Raw genomic sequence first — 16,042 nt, 5'->3', positions numbered from 1 at the left:
ACACGGGGAGTCTTCGGCCAGCTTGGTTCGAACACCTGGATTCATAAACGTGAGTCCAGCGCCCTACATACCAAGCTATCCCGGCCTTATATAATATGTACTATCTACTATTGCTGTGGAAAGTTCCCCAATCGGTGCTCGGAGGTAATTTTAAAGTTGACAGTTTGGTCCGGCGGGAGTGTCTTCTAACGTTTGAACTTTAAATTTGGAGTGGATTGGTTCATAACAGCAAAAATTGGTGGAAATTATCGGAATTCTCCTTACACTGTTTTGAGACGTGATGGCTCACTCAGAGGCTAAGGCAATAAGCTGTCTTTCAGAAGAGCTAAGGTCCGATTCCCAGAGGCGGTTTGAAACCCACTCAGCTTTAGATCAATAGGTATCAGTGGGTGGGTAAAGGAAAGGGGGCCTGTGCGCAGTTCTTACCACATTGCTGCAATCATGCCGTTGGTCACGAAATTGTGCAGTCATATCCCCCAAGACCCAATACAGGCTGTTGCGGGAACTCTTTACTTGACCACTGATTTATTTTTATACAACACTGCAACCACCAATCTTAGGAATTTTAATGAATGATGCATTTAAAATATAATATAAAACATGGCGTGAAATTGAGAAAATAAGTACTGAAAAACTACTAATATTTGACCTATCGGTAGTTTTAAGCAATGCAGATGTGTAAATAATTACATTTTCCACAGAATTGATAAATAGAAAAATATTTTTCTGAAATTATTTAAATGTTTAAATTAATGCTAAATTTAGTAAATAACTAAAACTACATCCTTTGACAATATATTATGATTCAATGTAATGAAAAAGTTATGGGAGGAATAAAATTAACAATTAGCGGTTGAAGCACTCAAATTAACAAAATTGTTGGATAGTATTTTTAAAATTTTGTTATTCCTTATAATGCGAGTCAAAAATTCGTCGCAAAAAAGACATGTTTCTCTAGAACACCGGTTCCCTAAAAGTGTTCCGTGGAAGGCCGAGAGTTAAGACAATACAATTAAATTGAGTCGTGATTCATCAGGGGATAGAGCCTTCCAATGAGGTGAACCGGGTTCGAATCCCATCGATGGCTGGTCGATACGTATTCCACATTCTGCTTACTGACGTAAAATATCCTCAATTGTGGACGAGTCATGGGTTAGACTCCCCTTGCAGTCAGGCTAACCGTGGGAGGTTTTCCTCTCCATGTAACGCAAATGTGGGTTAGTTCCATAGAAAAGTCCTTCATAAAGGCAAATTTCTCCCAATACTTGATCCAGGAGTTCTCATGTCTTCTGGATTGGGTTCAAAATGACAGGGCTAAGGGATTGAACATTAGCAGTCGTAAACCCAAATAATTGTGCCGGCTGTTCAACGACGGTTATAAAATGAAATAAAATTGTATGTTTCTTTTTCTTTTCTAGAAGAGGAAAATGAAGAATGGTGTCCCCTGTTAATGACATGTGTCAACTATTATGATACACCTGAAGTATGTAAAGACGTTTTTTTTAACTTTTTCTCTATTTAACCAACCATTTTAATTACACATTTTATGTTTACACTAAATTCTGTGGCAATTTTTAAATTTTGTCTCGAACGTTTATTATCAAAACAGGATTTTTGGACACATTTTGCTCTTATTTTATTGTCAATGTTTTTTGTGATAAAGGGGAGAAAATAACGATTATACGAATATTACATCTGAATTCGAATTTATTAATTTAAATAAAAAAAATTTTGAGATAAAATAAAAAAAAAAAGTTATTACCTCATAAGAGAACTGAAAATATTACCGAAACAGGATAAAACCGAAAAATAGTAGCGAAAAAAAACATAATAAATATCAAAAAGGAAAAACTCTAATAAGAGATTAATATGGAGGTGGAGGCACTGATATGCATGTCAGCTGTGACAGGAGGGCATTACCATGCATTCAGTGCTGGAGCAGTTTCTGCTGTTGGTGGTAAATTATAGCAAACAAGAAAAACAAAGGAATCCAACAGCAGGTTAGGCGTAGACTATATACCGTAATCTTGAAAATCGAAATGGAAGTGCATAAATTACCAGATGGGAAAAGTAGCATCAGGGACTAATGTAGGGGCCTAATGTACTGCCTTTTCATCTATGCGCAGTATATATCTATATTTCTTTCGAATATAGTTCTTTTCTTTAAGTTTCATTAACTGCGGATAAGTTGTAAGTACATAGAACTCATAATATAAGAAAATATAAGTAGAAAACAAGGATAGAATTAAAAATAAGGAAAAAAAAAGATTTTACAACGGTTAAAGTTTTTTTTATTATAAATTATTGAAAACATTTATTAAAAATTTTAATATAAATAGTTAAAGTTAGAAAAAAAAAGTAAAATATTGTCATCAACTTAGACGATTATAGTCGCAAAAATAGTGCTTTCTAATACTGTGCTAACATACTTTTTACCAAACACTAAATTGTTTCTTTTTGAATCCATATTAAAATGTTTTGGATCAAAGACTTTATTTACGCTTCAATTTCAAGTTTTATAATCTGGTAAATTAGCTATGAAAATATTTTAAAATCATTTTTGCAAGTTATTTGTAAATACACGACATCTGTTCCCAGTTCTTGTTTTATATGTTGCTATTTGTGTTTTATTTTGTCTTTTTCTTGGATTTTTTGTTGATTTTTTACTTTTGATTTTGTCTGCGAATCGATTTTCCTTAATGTTTGGTTATCCTAGCACTATTGTATAGATATATTTTGTTTTGGCTAATATTTTGCTTTGGCTAATACAATATTAAAAAGCACTGTTTTTGCTGATGCAATCGTGTGAGCTGATGAGGCGATATCTTTTCATTGCTATTTTTTTAAATTTAAATTAAAATTTTTCTTTGTTAATAATTTATATAATTTTCATTGTTTTTTCTCTTCACATATATATATATATATATATATATATATATATATATATATATATATATATATATATATATATATATATATATATATATATATATATATATATATATATATATATATATATATATATATATATATATAATAAAGAAAACTATGCGTAATCATTATCAGAACCTACACCAGACTGCTCCTTGTTTCTTTGTCCACAGTTACATTTATTTAACTGTGAAACACATTCTAACACAATACCGGAAACTATTTTGGCTACTATTATCCTACTTTGCATTTATTCATTGCTACTAAACCTCACGTTTTATCTTTCATTTTATTTGAAGAACATTAGATTTCATAGTTTGATTTAGTATAGATAAAAAAAATTGTTAAATAAATCAAGGGGCTTGATTATAAAATGTAGGATTCTGTTATTTATACCAAGTTAAGAATGCTATTTTTGGCTTTTGCGCCAAAATTGCAAATTAATTAAATAAAATGAAAAAGAAAGCAGATTTTCAACGTTATAAAGTAAAGTTCGGACATTGGTTTTGTCCCCATGTCCGAACTTAAAATTCAAGAGATGTTCGTTATTTTAATTGTGGTATTTATAATTTGTCTCTTCATCAAAATATATCATTAATCCCTCCCTTCTATTTTTTATTGGATTCTTATAATTTTCTTAATCTTCGGCCACTTTTGGCTCTTGCACTAGAAACAAAAACTTTATAAATATTAATTATTTTGAACTAAATTACTTTTAGAGGTGTTTTCGTTTCTTCAAATATTCTGATTTCGAATGAATGTGTGACAATTCTATTTCAGATGACAGACATTACTAAGTCCTGCTATAATGACTATAACAAAGGAGTCAACAACACTGATCGCTACATTAAATACACATGCGAGCACGAGTCTTCAGAAAACTTTCAAAGAATTTTTTTTCCCATTTTTTTCATGCCCTATGTAGGGGGGGTGGGCAAAATAATAGCAATTATTATATTTACATAAAATTGAATATATTCGAGACAATTAACCAAGCTTTAAACTTCAGTCGGACATTAACAGAAGAAATTCCTCTTTATCGATACAGTACGTAAAGCAACTACAGATGAATATGGATTCCCGATTCTACGTACTGTCTGACCATGCAATTGACACAGATTCTACATTAATTCTAACACAGCTGATAAAAGTTTTTTTTAAAAATATTTTTTTCTCCTGGGGTTAGTGCCATCAAACCACATATTCAGTTCAATTTTTAAGTGCGCCATTGTGCCTAAAAATATAAAAATCATTAAATAAAAAGTAGTTGGTCGTCGGTGAGCTTTTTGTTTTTGGACATAGCTCAAAATACATATTTAAGAAAATGGATACAGCAAAAAAGGCATCTTTTTTAAAGTTTAACCTAAATTTAACAACTAAACGGGTAATTTCTGCGCTTACTTTTCCTTACTTATTTGTTCACCAAGCATAAACATTATGGGACAAAGTCCCCTATTTCGGAGTTGGGATAGCTGGGTGTTATGTAAGTGTTCAGACGATCTCTTCATATTCAGATCTCTAAACGACAAAAGGAGTTTTAAAAATGTATTAAAAGATTTCTGTTAACATAAATTTACCATCACATTTACAGGATACATATAGCACTAGTTTAAAAACTTTTACTTTTAAAATACTAAAAGAATCTAATTTAATAAAATATAGATTAGAGATTTACACAAACGGACGCTAACACATGATGATGAATATATTTAAATTCATTAGTTTATTCCTCAAAACAAAAATGCTCGTAAAATAAAAACTGGTTCAAATGCTCATTTTTAGAATACATATTTTGAGTCGTGTCCGCATAGATAGCTTTTGTGCCAATAAACACTTGATTCATTAAAAGCTTTAAAAATGTATCTGGGCTTAATATTGAGATTCTGGGACAACTCATCAGTTTCTATCATTCCCATTCTAAAACCTATTCCTAGAAAAGTAAACTAGATTTTTCAGATTAGATAAGTATAACTAACTAGGGTGATAAATAATTTAGAGGTATGACGTTTCGTAAATAGTTATCTGGTTTAGTATTTAATCGATTGGTTAACATTTATGTATCGATGGTATATCGATTGGTTAACATTGTAATGTAATACGTTAAAAATAAATACAAATTGGAATTATACAGGGTGGTCCCGAATTCATGGTACAAACTTTAATGGTAGGTACAGGACATTGTAACAATGATTTATTGTATAGGAATGTATAGTCGCAAGTGACGCGGTGAGGCGTAAACAGGGGAAATAAAAGAAAAGAGAAATGGAGTGATCGGTTGGTATCATTGCCGATAGAGGGCAGTAGATGTCTAGCCGCCGTTGAAAATGATGCATCGCAGTAGGGAAAAGTGCCATTCACAATTGTGCTGCCGTAGACGATGGGTGACTTTACGTATGCAGAAAAAGCAGACATGCATTACATGTACGGCCGTGCAAATGGTAACGGCAGAGCTGCGTTACGAATGTATCGCGCGGAGTATCCTGATCGACGAATGCCGGATCATTGAATTTTTCAACGGTTACATCGTCAACTTTGTGAAACAGGTGCGTTCGACGTCAACAGACATGACGCTGGTCGATTATGAGCTGTACGTACTCCAAGGCTGGAAGAAAGCATCTTGAACATTGTGGTTGATAGACCCGAGTCAAGCACAAGAACTGTTGAGCGTGTGGTAGGTGTGAGTCATCAAACTGTATGCAGAGTGTTAAACGAAAATCGCTTACACCCCTTCCATTTTCAGAAAGTACAAGCATTGAATTCGGCAGATTATCCTCTTCGCGTGAACTTCTGCCTGTGGGTGATGCAGCAATGTGCGTTGCAGCCGGATTTCGTAGGTGATGTGCTATTTACAGATGAAGCGACATTTTCACGCGAGGGTGTCTTTAATGCGCACAATTCCCATGTGTGGGCAGATAATCCACATGCAACGCGTCCACATGCGTTTCAACAACGTTTCTGTTTTAATGTGTGGGCTGGTATTGTGAACGACTTTTTGATTGGCCCATACTTACTACCCACGAGAATCAGTGGCGGAAGCTATCTTATTTTTCTGAAAGAAGTGTTACCACAACTGCTGCATGATGTTCCGATCGCCATTCGCAACCACATGTGGTTTCAGCACGATGGGGGGCCAGCATACTTCAGCATTGATGTACGGAATTACCTGAATGCCACGTTTGGTGCTCGATGGATTGGGCGTGGTGGACCAATCCCTTGGCCACCCCGATCTCCCGATTTATCGAGCCTCGATTACTTTTTATGGGGACATCTCTTGGCTAAGGGACATCTAAAGCATCTTGTTTATGAGACTCCAGTTGACTCAGATGAGGATCTTGTCGCTCGCATATCTGTAGCTGCTGCAGGTGTGCGTGAAATACCAGGCATCTTTGAACGTGTACGCCAATCGCTCCACCGACGCTGTCAAGCATGTATCGCTTCTGGTGGAAGCAACTTTGAACACTTACTGTAAACATGACACTTGTCAACAACGCTTTCAATAAAATCTTTGTTTTTCCTTTCGGCTGTTATTTCTCCTGTTTACGCCTCACCGTGTCACTTGCGACTATACATTGCTATACAATAAATCATTGTTACAATGTCCTGTACCTACCATTAAAGTTTGTACCATGAATTCGGGACCACCCTGTATAAAAGATCTGAATAAAAAAAACCATTACATATATGTTTAAATATAAGAGTTATTGCCTATAAACTCGTGCAAAACAAGCAATTATTAAAACACTACAGTGCGTCGAATAATTGGGTCTAATTATTATAATATACTAATATAATGCCTGATATAATAAATATTCTATATATTTATATAATATATCGTCTAATTTAACCAATTGTCGAATTTATATTATATATCGTCTAATTTCACCAATTTATACGTGAAAGTAAACATGGGCAAACCGAGTAAAAACAATAAAGCCGTATAGAATCATCTGATAATTAAGATTTTGCATAGAATATTATAGAGCGTCTAATAATTTGACTGTAGTTTTCTGGAGGGATTCATAAGGCCAGAGAGGTCCAGGTCGCAACTTGACTCATTGTTGCCAATATATTTTTTGTGTATTTTTCCTTGAGATTGTCGGTTAGAATCATCAGATAGCAAAGTTTGAAATAAATACAAGCACGCATTTACAAACATAGTATATGCTTATGTTATAAAAAGTTTAAAAGTATTGCGTAAATAAACGATATATAAATTTAAAGACCCATGGGACGCCCCCCCCCCAAAAAAAAAAAAACTTCTGTATCTAGGGCTTAGAGGAGATCTAGGGTCACTGGATTTCTGAATCAGATCTTGGTTTTCGATGTCAGAGAGGTGAATGTTGTAGAATGTTTTATTTATAGTGTCAGTCATTGCTGTTCAAATTGAAACATTCCTTTGGGCATATTTCAATATTACCTTTTATTGTTTCTGTACCAATTTATCAATGTTTAATGTTTGTTTTTTTTTTAATTTTTTATTTACGGGGTATCTGCTACATTTTAGAGTTTCAAATTTATGACTCATTTCAAGAATTTTTCTTGACTTAACGAAGTTACTATTTTCTCCGACAAACACACAACAATTCATTTAAAAAAGAATTACAATAACATTAATTGAAATGATAGGTATAACCAAAACTGTTTTACTCTGCCTCTTCATTTTTATTGATTTTAAATTTAAAAACCAGAGTAAAAGAGTTAAAGCAATAAAATAGCTGAAAAAATACAAAAGCAAAGAATTTCTTTTCTTCTTTTTTTTCTGCAGAATTATATTCTAAAGATACTTTTCTTGTTTATCGAAAAAGAAAGAAAGACTCCCGATTTTTCTGTTCTCATTTCGGAATAAATAAAATAAAAAATTCGCAAATGACTGACTTGCTTCAGCTAGAATTTGAAACTGATAAAATCAAAAATAAAATAAATAATAACAAAAATTCTGAAATCACAGAAGTTTAAAAGATAATTCGCTCAAGAAATGAGGTTTTTTTTCTTTCATTTTTTGAAAGAACACTGTAACTTTTTAAAGAACATGATAAACACATTTTATATCTTAATAAAATAGTATAACTGTGAGAGGGGATTTTGTTACAAATTCAGACATTTCATTTTAAAAATTAGATTTTTCGGCAACCTAAATCCATGATTTATTTTAAGAAATAGTTAAAATCATATGACATTTCATGATAAATTTTGTTCAATACCGAAATTCATGCCTTTCCATGAGTTCTTATGACTTTCCAGGAGGTGAATTTTTATATTTTTTTTTTATTTATGAGAATAAGTGTTGTATGCATTTCGTCTTTTGACCTGTAAAAAACGTGCTGTTTGTCCCAGCATTTGAATCTGTGTCATTGAACTCGCGATTCAATTCGTTTTCCAGTTGAAGCATAACCATTACAAAAAAGAAACTTTTAATTATTATTACAGGTTTCTTTAAAAATATATTTCAACTAAAATGTTTTTATTTTTTTTAGCTTGTTCGTTGCTTTAATGAGAAGCTTTCCAATTCTGAAAACGTAAGTAATAATTTCCTCGATAATTTGATAAAACATGCTATTTTTAAAATTTTTGCAAAATTTTGGAAAATTTAATATATTTTAATTCTTATTCGTTTTAGGGTGAGGACTGGAAAAAACGAATTCAGGATAGTGCGGTAAGTGTGCAAACAACAAAGTTACATTAAAAAAAAAACTATTGTTACTATTCGTTTTTAAAAGCCGAAATGACCACTCTTGATCGATTATTCTATTTCGTCACGGAATAATATATCAAGATGTTCCCTTTCTAGAACTTTAAGACGCGGTTCGAATCTTTGTTGTCTCTTTCGATTTTAGTGGAAATTTATTTCTATCTTTCGATTCAGTATTAATTTGAATGGCCGCGTAAGTATTTATTCTTCGCGAGGCTCAGTTAACACTATAGGTAGCTTTCCAGAGTTATACTAAGAAGATTTTATGCAAAGCGGAATAATCCCAGAAAACATGTAAACCTTACGGCAACCTTGTATCAGAATTTTCTTTCTAGTGTCACGAAAATGTTTGTGCTAAAAACCTTTTTTTTTCAATGAAGCGAAAATAGTGCAGTTTCAAACCTTTCATCCTAAAAGGATAAAAAAACTATTTTTTGAAAGTTTTTTTAAAAAGTATTTTTTTTTTATTTATTATAAACTGCTTTAAAACTGTTTGCTTGGGGTGTCCTTTTTCACCACATTTAATTTCAAAGATTCATCAGAAGTTGATAACTTCATTTGGAGTGTTACCGAGGTTTATTGGCATTAATACAAATGTGTTCAAATTGTGGAACAAAAACTAGAATCAGCATCAAACTTGAAATCAAAATACCTTTAATATATTTTTTGGTCAATATGTACAGTTTTTTTGATTGCTTGATCTCAGATGAACCCTTTTATTTCAAAAGTTGCCATTAAATCATCCTTAGAGTCCTTTTCAACAAAGAAAATTTCATTTTAAGTTAAATAGAAAATGTATTTTACTATGATTTATCCAAAAAATTGACAAACACTCTTTTAATTTTTCAGGAATGCCATGATTCCGTGGTAGAGAAATATAATAACAAAACACAAGAACTGAAGAAGGAAGATTAATGTATTCAAATGAAATAATAGAATTATTTTTGTTGCAGCAAATCGTGCATCTATTTATCACCATTATTTCACATGATTGTTATTTTAATATTTAAATTTGATATAATGTTTGTCATTGATTTAATGTGTTTTAAGCATTGCTAAACACACAATGGTTGAAAAGAATCGATCGCTGTAACTGTTGACACTGTAATAAAGTAATTCTAGAATAAAGTATTTTTTTCAGTTTTGAAATAATTTCACTATCTGAACTTTAATCCATCAGCTTTAACGTAGTAACCCTGATTTTAGATGAATTGCTTCAGTTTTAACATAGTCATTTTAATTCTTAGATTTAGAAAAGTTTTAATAAACAGGTCACGTATTGGAACACTTTTACTGAATGTAGCAGCTCTTATTTGCAGAGGAATCTAATAATAAAACAGTGTTTAAATGTAAAACTCAAGAGACATTTCAATTATCCCATTTATGATTTTTAATTGATAACAATCCGCCTTGTGCTACTAAACCCAACATTCAATGCCTCTCAGGCCCTTTAGGGGGTCTACTTCTGTCTTGTCCATACCTTTTTTCTGACATAAAACTCTCTACGTGTTCAAAAATTTATGACATCATTATGGCAACAACAATGGAATTTGAAAGTTTTTAAAAAACTGCATAGCATTAAATACAATTTGGGCCATTTGCCAGCACTGCGCTTGCGAAGAGCAAACGTAAAATTAATTCGTTTTCGAATCGGTCACATCCGGTGGATACACCTTCAATTGTTGCTTCGAGAACGATTTGAATTTTAATGCAGCTTGCTTTATTTTTATTAAATTCGATTAAGAAATACTTTATCGACAATGCAATTGAGTGGATTTTTAGTGTTTAGTTTCTGATGAAGGAATTGTCCCGCAGTGGACTGATCGTTAAGACACGGTTCGCAGCAGATCACCGAAGTCATGCATCACTGGCTACGGTCAGTGTGCGGGTGGGTGACCACTTGGATCAGTCTGCGTAGGGACCGAGGGTGTGCGGTATGGGTCCTCGTTAAACTGTGCTACCGTAAAATGCTCGACTTCGCGGGCAGGTCGTCGGGTTACCGAAGCGGGGGTGCCATCCCCTCCGCAGAGGATCTAAATTGTTAGGGCATGTCTTCGGATCATCCTCCGGGATGTTTCCCAGACCGTCACCAATAGCCCATTGTGCAGCTCTAGTGCGACGTAAATTAACAACAACAGAAATTGATATTAAATTTTTCGCCGTTGATCAAGTGGAGTATAAATGCATGCTTTAAACACTCAGTTTAAAATGACTTCCTCATTACATAAAAAAAAAATATACATAAGAATTATACATAAAGTGACCTTTTAAGTTCTGAAATAAATATAAAAGCAAAAAGAAAAATTTATATTCCTAGTACTTTATTAAATTTGGATTCGTAGCTCTGATTAAGTGGTTTAATTTAGTTATTTTAATGTCAGCCAAGTTGTCTAAATTTTAATATAATTACATTGATTATAGTCAAGTTTTAATCTTGATATAATTTATGACAATTTAATAGAATTAATCCTAACTTTATAACAATCGCCTACTTTGAGACATTCAAATTTATTTCTCTACATTGGATTACATAATTTGATCTAGTTCTGATTTTAAGACCGAGTTGTTTAAATTTTAATCTGATTGACTTGACTGATTTGTTCAATTACGTCGCACTAGAGCTGCACAATGGGCTATTGGCGACGGTCTGGGAAACATCCCGGAGGATGATCCGAAGACATGCCATCACAATTTTGATCCTCTGCAGAGGGGATGGCACCCCCGCTTCGGTAGCCCGACGACCTGCACGCGAAGTCGAGCACTTTACGGTAGAACAGTTTAACGAGGACCAATACCGCACACCCTCGGTCCCTACGCAGACTGATCCAAGTGGTCACCCACCCGCACACTGACCGCAGTCAGTGATGCTTGACTTCGGTGATCTGCTGGGAAAATTTTTATCTAGTTTATAAACTAAACTAAACTCAGTGGTGCGACAGCCAATAGAGGGCCTACTGTGTCCATCTCAGTGTTCTTGACCTTTGGGCACTGGGGTGCAAGGGCAGATGTTCCGGTTGGATGGTCAGCCCAACGCCAAATCCCCAGTGCTTAGTTTCCAAGCTTGCTTGGCACTCATTTTATCAGCCTTTCATCACTGAAGGGATGAGTCAACCTTGCCTGGCCAGATCATCGAACCAAGGACCTGTGGCACGACACAGCCACCGGGCGTTTCAGTTACGGTAATCTAGTTTCAGGTAGCTAAAAACTCTTTCGTCACAATTTATACTAAAGATTTCGATCATTTGGTAGGAAACTCCATATTTAATTATTTAGGTAATAATAAAAAAAATTATTTTACGGTAGAGATTTGACCCATGCAGAAGAAAAAATTAAACGGAACGTTTTAGAAGTTTCCGTGAGTTGAACTCATCGCATTTGAGGTTCCTTAAATGAAAAATATTGTTCTAACCCTTTATTGTTAACAGTATCAGAGTAAAAAATTCTAGATCAAATCACGACACTTACAAGGGAAACTAGGGAAGTGTGACTCGCCAATTTTGAAATAAACTAGTGGGATGTATGCCTTATGAGGAATAATTTTAGAAGGTGACATTCGTTTCGGCCCATACAAGGTCCTATGAGAGATGAAAAATAATTCAATGTATAGAAAAAACGGTATTCGGAAAAATCGGTATCGGTAATAATCGGAATGTAATTGTCTCAAACTCCAATTAATTTGTAGTTAATTGTTAATTAATAAATTAGTTAATTAATAAATTGGTTAATTAATAAATTAATTCATTATTAATAAATTATTAATTATTTATTTATTAATTATTACGTATTTATTAATCATTAATTAATTATTATTTATTTATTAATTAATTATTAATTAATTAATTGATTTGCAATTACATACTCCAATTAATTTGGAAAATTTTAAAAAAAAATCAAAAGAATTTTATGTCAATTTTTTTTTAAAATTACCCTAACAGGCTTTTCTGAAAAACTACAGATATATAAAATTTTCGAAATCAATTTTGACATTACATGCATTATATAGTACGCGAAAGTACCACAAAATTAATTGGAGTATGAAACAATTACAATAACTAATAGTCTGCATTGAAGTAATAAAATACCGATTTTTCTATACATTGAATTATTTTTTATCTCTCATAGGACCTTCTATGGGCCGAAACGAATGTTGCCCCATAAAATTATTCCTCATAAGGCATACATCCCGCTAATTTATTTCAAAATTGGCGAGTCACACTTCCCTAGTTTCTTTTGTTAGTGTGGTTGTACATATTATAGTTAAATTTTACCTAACAAAAAATCTTATACGCTGTAATTTTTACTGTAAAATCACTTAATCACAGTAATTAAATAAATATTACTGCAAAAACTACGTATAAAATTTTACAGTAAAAATGAATATTATGGTAAAATTTCATGGATGTTGCTCCCAGGGTGCCAGGACTTTTTACCGTAATTCGATCTGCAATTCTTACAGCATGCTCATATTTTCTAAGTATCGTTGACGCAGAAAAATTATTAATACTTTAAGCAACAAATTGTTTTTATACCAATTTTATTCCTAATTGTTACGATTGAAGATTAAAATTAATATTTTGTTTTCTTGCTTAGAGCGACAAGAGTTGTACAATTTGGCCCTCTCGAAGATTTCATCAGAATTAATATATTTAATGGTTCAATCTATGAGGCACAACTTTTAAATGAATTTCCTAGTTAAATAGTTTTCGTAAACAATAGATTTTAACTCATCCATTATGTTTGATTAAGCCTTTTGTTTAGTAAAGGTTAATGATGGACCCGTTAAGTATTTGTCAAAATTCCTTTAACTAATAGGTTGCTTATTTTTTATTAAGTTGTTTTGATGAGCATTTAATGATTTTTCAATGCTTTATTTGTATTTTAATAAGCTATGCATTAGGAGATAATATGAATTATTTTGTTCCGTAACGTTTCGTTACAAGCATAAAGACTATTGGGTTAAAAACTGTAGTATTTCATCAGAAAAAGTCCTAGTATTGTAGCAAAAAAATGGTTTGTGTAGCAAAAAAATGATTAAAAACCGTAATTTAGGTTGCTGACAAAAGTGGCAACGGACATAAGTTAGAGCAATTTTTTATTTATTTTTTATATTCGTCGTTAAACAGCCGACCCAAATTTGGGTTTACGACTACTAACGTTCAACTCTGTTGCCTTGCCATTTTGAAACAATCCAGAAGACAAGGAAATTTCTAGACTTCCAGAGGTATTGATTTGCTATGGGAACATGGAGGACTTTGAGACTCGACAGATTTAACGTGCATCAGTCAGCATTTACCACACGGTGAGTCTTTGGCCGAACCCACGACCTCTTGAACATGCACCCAGAGTTCTACTAACCTGGCTATCCCGACTCTATTGAAAACTACTGCCGTAAAAAAAGTAAGATTCGCGGTTACCATGATAACGCAAAGGGGAAAGTGTGGGGAGTAGAGAAATCGTATGAACTAGAGACGCTTATATTTAAATTACAAACAATAATAATAGTATTTTACAGACTGAAATGTTTTGTAAACCGTTTGTTTTCTTTGTAGGTGTCTTTACATTATCAGATGTAAAGTAATTTGATTCATAAGAAATCCTCTAAAGGAAAAATCCTAAAGAAATCCTCTAAAGACTCCTCTGAAGAAAAATTAAATTTATTTAGTATTATTAAAGCAATGCTAGTCAAGATTTATCACAATCAATGAATCAGCATTTAGCACATAAATTAAATTTTTCTTTTATTCACGTGTTTTTTTTTAAATCAATAGTAACTTGATATAATTTTAGTTAATAAAAATGAGTTTTAAAAGCGTTAATATCAACAAGCGAAAGCGTTTGTACTTGTACTTTTAAGAATGCTTATTATTCGATAATGTAACACATCACAAAATGAAATGATTCATATTAATTATATTTTTTCTAAGCGGACTTAGAGAATGAGACAGTTAAATAATTAAAAAAACAACCTGCTATAAATTACTTATGAAACTCTTTTTTGATTCAATAAGGCTGAAAGTCGGAAAAATATATTTACTTAAACCTACGGAAAACTATTTTGTTTCTTCTTTACAGTGGATAATATTCCACAAACTGGTGGTTTGAGAGAGGTATAAGTCAGAAAGTGTCGAACGACGCAACGCGTTCTCGAACAAACGTATATCAAATTTGCTGCGAATCTTTTGAGGATCGCCCATTTGTATTTACAAGAAAAAGCAAGGTATAAATCTGCTCTAATAGAAAATTTATTTTGCCCCTGTGTGCATTAACAGCAGATCACCGAAGTCAAGCATCACTGTCTGCGGTCAGTGTGCAGGTGGGTGAACAGATGGATCAGTCTGCGAAGGGACCGAGGGTGTGCGGTATGGGTCCTCGTTAAACTGTTCCATCGTAAAGTGCTCGCTCGACTTCGTGTGCAGGTCATCGGGTTACCGATGCGGGGGCGCCATCCCCTCAGCGGAGGATCAAAATTACGATGGCATATCCTCGGATCATCCTCGGGAATGTTTCCCAAACCGTCGCCAATAGCGCATTGTGCAACTCTAGTGCGACGAATTCTAGATGGATATTTTTGTGTAAGAAAAAGTGACAAAAACTAAATGTTTCGGTAAGTAGCTTATATTACATTTCGATAGCTTTACTTCATTTCTAATTAACTGTTAGTTTTTACCCAGAAAAATGTTAGTTGAAGCATCCAGAAATCAGCTAAAATTTATATTTATTTTTGCATTATTCTAAATACTTTAAATTTCTGAATGAAGCATATTATGCGAATCAAGTACCTGATTTCGGGCGTTAATGGAAGACTTTAACACACCTTAAAATTTTGCAGCATGTCAACGTATTTATGTACTTTTTTTTTAATTTTCTGTACATGCTATATTCTTTGATAATATGCGTCTCAAAATCACATGATTTTCCTCTTCTGTTACCATGGTTACGAATACTTCCCCCTATAAAACTTCCTTCCTCCTTAAAATTATAATTTACACTATACCTCACTCCACAATTCAAAATTATAGCAAAAGGTCTTATAGGCCTTACTACTTCTCACAACGTAAATTTATTTTATTTACTTATTCACAAGTATATGCAGGTTTGAGTGCTATATGCAAAGACTCACCTCAAATAGGAGAACAGATACCACAAACGATAAAGGGACAGCACAACGATATACCCAAAGGTGGAGGCCAACCTGGACGAGCAGTTTCATCCACCAAACGCTGTGCAAAGCGTTGAGGTAGCGGGTTCGAATCCCGCTGTTACCCTGGATGTATCTTCACGCTGTCCCTCTGAGTATTGTGCTATCTGCTCTTCCAGTTGACAAAAGTTTAGAAGCTTAAATTGAGCACACAGGCCTGCAAATTTATGTAAAACCAATAATCGATGTGTTGGGATTTGAACTCTGTACCTCAACGCTTCTGA

The 16,042-nt window shown here is 33.2% G+C and overlaps 1 long non-coding RNA gene across 1 annotated transcript; it reads left to right on the top strand.

Annotated features, from left to right (window-relative positions):
- The first annotated feature begins 8,378 nt into the window (after positions 1–8,378).
- Positions 8,379–9,748, top strand: LOC147812575 (uncharacterized). Its single transcript, XR_015432903.1, has 3 exons — positions 8,379–8,447; positions 8,549–8,584; positions 9,470–9,748. It is a non-coding gene; the product is annotated as an uncharacterized LOC147812575 (long non-coding RNA).
- The last annotated feature ends 6,294 nt before the right edge of the window (positions 9,749–16,042 follow it).

The sequence above is a fragment of the Parasteatoda tepidariorum genome, chromosome 4 (genome assembly GCF_982258835.1).
Source record: "Parasteatoda tepidariorum strain Cologne lab strain chromosome 4, Ptep-v5.0, whole genome shotgun sequence".
Taxonomy (NCBI): domain Eukaryota; kingdom Metazoa; phylum Arthropoda; class Arachnida; order Araneae; family Theridiidae; genus Parasteatoda; species Parasteatoda tepidariorum.
Note: the sequence above shows the minus strand (reverse complement) of the source record. Positions and strands in the feature narration are given on the sequence as shown.